Raw genomic sequence first — 5,488 nt, 5'->3', positions numbered from 1 at the left:
GAAGGATAAGTGGGATCTTATCACATCTTCAAGGATGCTTTCTCATGATTGCCTTAGGATGATCAGAGTCCAGGACTACAGATGAGCATGGAGTCAACCAATCAAAAATCATATGGCTGCAGTGCGAGGATGACAAGGTAGATTGGAGCCGAGAGAAGCAATCAACCAGTCTAATCCAAGTAGGAAGATTACAGCAGTCCTGCTGTTTGATCTCCTCTATCCCATATTTTTCACCTGTTACGCCTCTCCCAGCTCAACTTTATTTTCCAAAAGTTTCCACATGTCCAGCTGCTGCCACCTGCATGTGGTCCCTCTGGATGTTCTCCTTACTCTGGGCCTCCCTCTCAGCTCCCTACACCAATTAGAGTGAAGTCCCTTTACCTTAGTTCAACTCAGAAAAATTGCTCTACTAAGAAACTAAGATAGAAACAACAAAAAATGAAAACGGCAAACTGTAGAACTAAATTGAGAAGGCAAAATTTTCAAGCTCAGAAGAGAGTGACGATATTTCTTTCCCCTACTACTTTATATCCAACATGTCCCTGCTGAATAGTAACTGCTTAGGAATTATTTATGGAATTAATTACTGAATCCTAAAGTAATTAAAGTCTATATCTCAGCTCACACTGCCATTCAGGGTCATTATTTACAAAGAGTTGATCTTCATTACCCACTAATTCTATATTGGCTAATTAACGTACCTGTTAAAATTTATTTGTAACCCCCAAATCAGTACTCACAACACTTTCACAGTCATTCATGAACATGTGCAGAGTGAAGGAAAATTTGTCACCCTCCTCTCACGTTTCTGGCTGAGGTCCAACGAGGTGGCTCTCTGCCTTCTTATTCCAGTTTTCACATTGTAAACAAGTGTCATTTTCATGGTATATTTAGTTCCACATCTCTGCTTTATTGTGCTCTTGGCTAGTCATTTTGTCATTTAAAATGGTCCTGGAGGATAGTGTCAAAGTGCTGTCTAGTGTTTCTAAGCACAAGAAGGCTGTGATATGCCTTATGGAGAAGATGAATGTGTAGATAAGCTTTGTTCAGGCATAAGTTATAGATTTTCAGGCCATGAGTTCAGTGTTAATGAATCAACAATGCAGTAACCCTAGAAAAAGGAGGAGGAAAATTGCCGATCTGTATTTGGAGCTATTCCAGAGAGTGCCAAAGTAATATCTATAATGCTATGATGAAGCTATGGAAAGCTGGAAAAGTACCAGATTGTGGATTCATGAGGTAATGAGTGCTTTTTGTTTGTTTGCTTGTTTGTTTGTTTTTAAAAGCATAGTGGACAGCACAGCTGTGTGGATGAAAGCCCAAGAAATTTACCATCACATTACCCAGGTTGGGAAAAATATTAAACACTTTTTGGCTGGTGTTTTATTGTAAAGAAATACTGCATAAAATACATAAATTATTTGTAAATAAATAAATAAATATATATATATATAATAAGATACCTTTAAACAGAAACATACGTAAAACAAGGTTATATATTCATCAGTTGACACAAACCTTGTGACAAGAGGCTCACAGGAACCTAACCCTGTATTACCCCTGGGATCGATGGCTCAATATTCACTAACTCAGTGTTAACAGTGACTTTAACACAACAGCCATGAATAGTGAGAATGCACTGTATGTTTTCTCCTTGCCTTGATCTCACTTCAATCCTGCGGGATCAACCACTTGTTCTCTTTTCTTGACCATCTTTTTTTCTCTTCAGTGATACAGTTGCACTCTACCTCTCAGATATCACCTATATCAGTGATTCTCAAATTTTAGTGCACCTATGAATCCTCTGCTGATTTTTATAAATGCAAATTATGATTCAGTAAGTCTAAGATCCAAGATTCTACATTTCTAACAAGGTCCAAAGTGATAACTCTGCTGCACGTCCCTGAACCATGATGAATAGCAAGGGTCTACATCCTGCCTTGCTCTTTTTGTTTAGAATAGTTGGAGCAATAGTTTCATTTCAATAGGTCTCTATAGTTCAATAATAAAAATAGTCAGAGACAACATTGTGCTTCTCCTCAGGAGTTCAGAGAAATCACTAATGAACTAGGAAAATGTGAGTCCCTTGGTCAAGTGAGAAGAGTTTCGACAAGAGGAGCATCAAATGCCTCAACTACTACAAACAAGTAAGGAAGGGACAGAATAAGGAAAGTCTATAAATTTGCCATAAATTGAATACAGATTTTTATTAAGAACATATCACATGCAGGTAAGACACTTTGCCCAGATAGAAATATTAAAATACGAAGACTTTGCTATCGAGAAGCTTGAAAATTATAAGGGAAAGGGGATCTAAAAATCTGCAACACTGGGCAAGAAGTGAGGAGTAGATTTGGCAGAAAACAGTTCAAGTGTGCTGGCAGTTCAGACGAGGCAGAGACTGCTTCTACTTGTGAATTGGGCAAGGGCCTCTGGAGGAAGTGACATCTGAAATGGACGTGATGACCCATTAGCATTTGAATACATGGAGGCTGCTAGGACCTCACTCATTCACGGTTACAATTTGAGTTTTAAGTCAGAGAACCCAAGTCAGAACAACAAATCCTGAAAAATTACATTTGGCTTATATTGACAACTGATCATTAAGCAGAAATAAACAACAACAAAAAGTTGTACAGGAAGAGTCAAATGGATGTCATCACTGTGTTGGGTTTAGATACATCCTGAGCCCCTGGGCTGCTGGGATCTCATTCCAAAGGGAGAAGAGTGCTTGGAGGTTCACAGTGTGTCCTGAAAGAACAGTGATGGAAGCCATTCTGCATGATATGGAGGCAAAAAGTAAGAAGTAAGAAGGAAGGAGACTGGGAGGGAGGAATGAGGAGAGAGAAAACAAAAAAAATGAAAAGACAAGTGGGAAGTTTGGCAAAGAGCAGGAAGGGTGGATCCCGGAATTCGCAGGCACTTCTTAAGTAAAAATGTAAGACCTGCCAGAAGCACTGGGGGCACTATCATTGCCAAGAAGATCAAGCTCATGGAGCTATGATGTTCTGTGGATTTGGGTGCACAAAGAACGTCATTTCAAATCCACCCCCCTGTTTTACTGCATTTCCCTGGATTTCCTTTGTTCATTTGCGTCACTAACTCACCAATCTCCTTTCTTCCTATTTCTTCTCTCATCCCTCTTCAGATATGAATCCTTCAACATCCTTCTTCATCTGCTGGACCCTCATTTTCCATTTTTCCATTTCTTGGCTAACTTACTTTTATTTCTTTTGGGGCTGACGTCCCTAGAATTTCAAATTTCTAATCTGGATCTCCTGATCTGCTTGAGGACCACTTACTCCCATTCTCAGCTTGGGCCTAAGTTCTTTCTTGCCCCAGTAGAGGATGATGTCCTGTACTCCTAGACTGCTGTGTTTCACTTGGCAAGACAGGTCAGCTGCCTCAATGGCTTCCACATCTAAAGTCTTCCAAAGATACCATGTCCCATCAGCATTAGGCAAGATGTCACTTAGCTGAGTTCCCCGATGCTCCTGCTCATCCTGCATCCACATCACCCAAATAGGCTTTGGGTAGAAACCAGAAATGTGACAAGCCAGCATCAGGTGGCCAGGACTGGGCCTGCAGCTAGTGGACAGCCAGGCCTCTGGCCTTACTGCAGAAGACAGGAAAGATATTCAGAGAGGACTCTAACACAGACATAGAGGTTCAGATCTTCATATCAGTTTAAATGGATACTTCTTTCCCACCTCTAGGAATCTGTCACTCGTTATCCCCTCTCCCTCTCAGCTCCTTCATAGGAGGAGGAGGATGGCAAGATATGATATTAGAATAGAGAAATCTTGGAGGAAGGGTGCAGGATTGGCCTTGTGCCTGGAGATCTGCCTTCCCTGCGTCAAGAAGACTCAAGAGGAAATGTGGACAGATGTTACCAAGGAGCCTGTATATTATATCCAGGTGACTCAACTCCTGTTGAAAGTCTGCAGACATGATGAGCCCATCACCCTTTGGAGATGGCAACCATGACATGCTCTGGAAGTTCAGAAAATCTAATCCTTAGTAAGCAACCTGCATGAAGCCTATGGAGGCCTCAACAAAGTGCCTCTCACAATCTGTTGCCCACTGTAACTCAAAGGGATCCAGGGAAGAGGGATTAAGAATTAGTTGCAAGAGGAAGTAAAAAAGATAAAATGAAATGAGTGGAAATAAAAGATAATAGAAGCAGAAGGGAGAAGTTTAGGAGATTTGAGGGAATGGAGCAAAGTTTGGTTTTATCAGAGGTTCAGAAAAAGAGGCATTGGTGGTAGCTGAAGATGGAGGAAGAGATGAATGACATGAGGAATGGGTCAAATTGTCCAAAAAAGGCAGCATGAATGGTGTGGGCAGAAAACAAGCTAAAATTGAATGTGAGAGAGTTGGCATTATAAAAATCTAGGGTGAATGGAATGCAATAGGTTATAATGAATGTATCAACAGAGATTGCTGAAGAGATGGATAGGGAGAAAGGAGTCAATCAAAGAGTGAGGAAGCTGAGGGTATCTGGGTGGAGGCCAAGGAAATGGGAGGGGGGTTCACAGGAGACCACTAATGAAGATAATAAGGCACAAGTCTACAGTCATTGAGAGAGGAATTTGTCAGTAACAGAAGACTTGAAGCTTTTGTAGAATCAGGATTTGGATTTTATACTCTGCCCAAACGTGTCTATTTGCAGATTTATAGTGAGGAGAGGGAAGGTTCAGAAGTGATTGGAGGCTGTTTCTGAGAGGAATAAGAAACTCATTGAGACACACACATACCTCCCACTCATATCCCTACTTCCCATAGAGGGAACTGAACTCACATTCAAGCTACCATTGGCTAGCATGGTTGTGAAATGCCTGAAGTAACACAACAGAGAACATACGGCATAACTTTTCCAGTTCCATACACTGCTAGTGGGGATGTAAACTGGTGCAGCCACTGTGGACAGCAATATGGAGATTACTCCAAAAATTAAAAATAGAAATACCATATGATCCAGCTATTGAATCATCTGGATGAATGAGTATGGGCTGCTTATTTTGTTAGTTCTTGGTTTAGAAGTGAAAAGAAATTATCTCGGGCTAATTTAAGAAAATACTTTTTTGGAAAGTTAAGATTAGAACATAGAAAGTTAGAAAGAGCTTCCATCCCATACCTATAATTTAAAAAAACTGGATAATGAAAATCACAACTTCTGAATATGTCAGAGCCACTAGGGATGCATGTGCACAGAGGAAACATGAGGTGAGGACACAGCAAGAAGATGGCCGTCTACAAGCCAAAGAGAGAGGCCTCAAGAGAAACCAAACCTGCTGACACCTTGATATTGGACTTCTGACCTCTAGAACTATGAGAAACAAATTTTTGTTGTTTGAGTCACCTCATCTGTGCTTCTTTGTTCTGGCAACCCTAGCAAACTAATGTATCCAATGTTGGCAACATTTCTTCTGGATGATTAGTCATTAAGCAAGGTAGCAAAGTAAACAAGCATATAGCAAGCAGTGCA

At 40.7% G+C, this 5,488-nt stretch overlaps 1 pseudogene; it reads right to left on the bottom strand.

Annotated features, from left to right (window-relative positions):
- Window positions 1–2,659: 2,659 nt before the first annotated feature.
- LOC106828396 (T-cell surface glycoprotein CD1a-like) lies at window positions 2,660–4,886 on the bottom strand (annotated as a pseudogene).
- Between the last annotated feature and the right edge of the window lie 602 nt (window positions 4,887–5,488).

Source organism: Equus asinus, chromosome 25 (genome assembly GCF_041296235.1).
Source record: "Equus asinus isolate D_3611 breed Donkey chromosome 25, EquAss-T2T_v2, whole genome shotgun sequence".
In the NCBI taxonomy this organism is placed as follows: Eukaryota; Metazoa; Chordata; class Mammalia; order Perissodactyla; family Equidae; genus Equus; species Equus asinus.
Note: the sequence above shows the minus strand (reverse complement) of the source record. Positions and strands in the feature narration are given on the sequence as shown.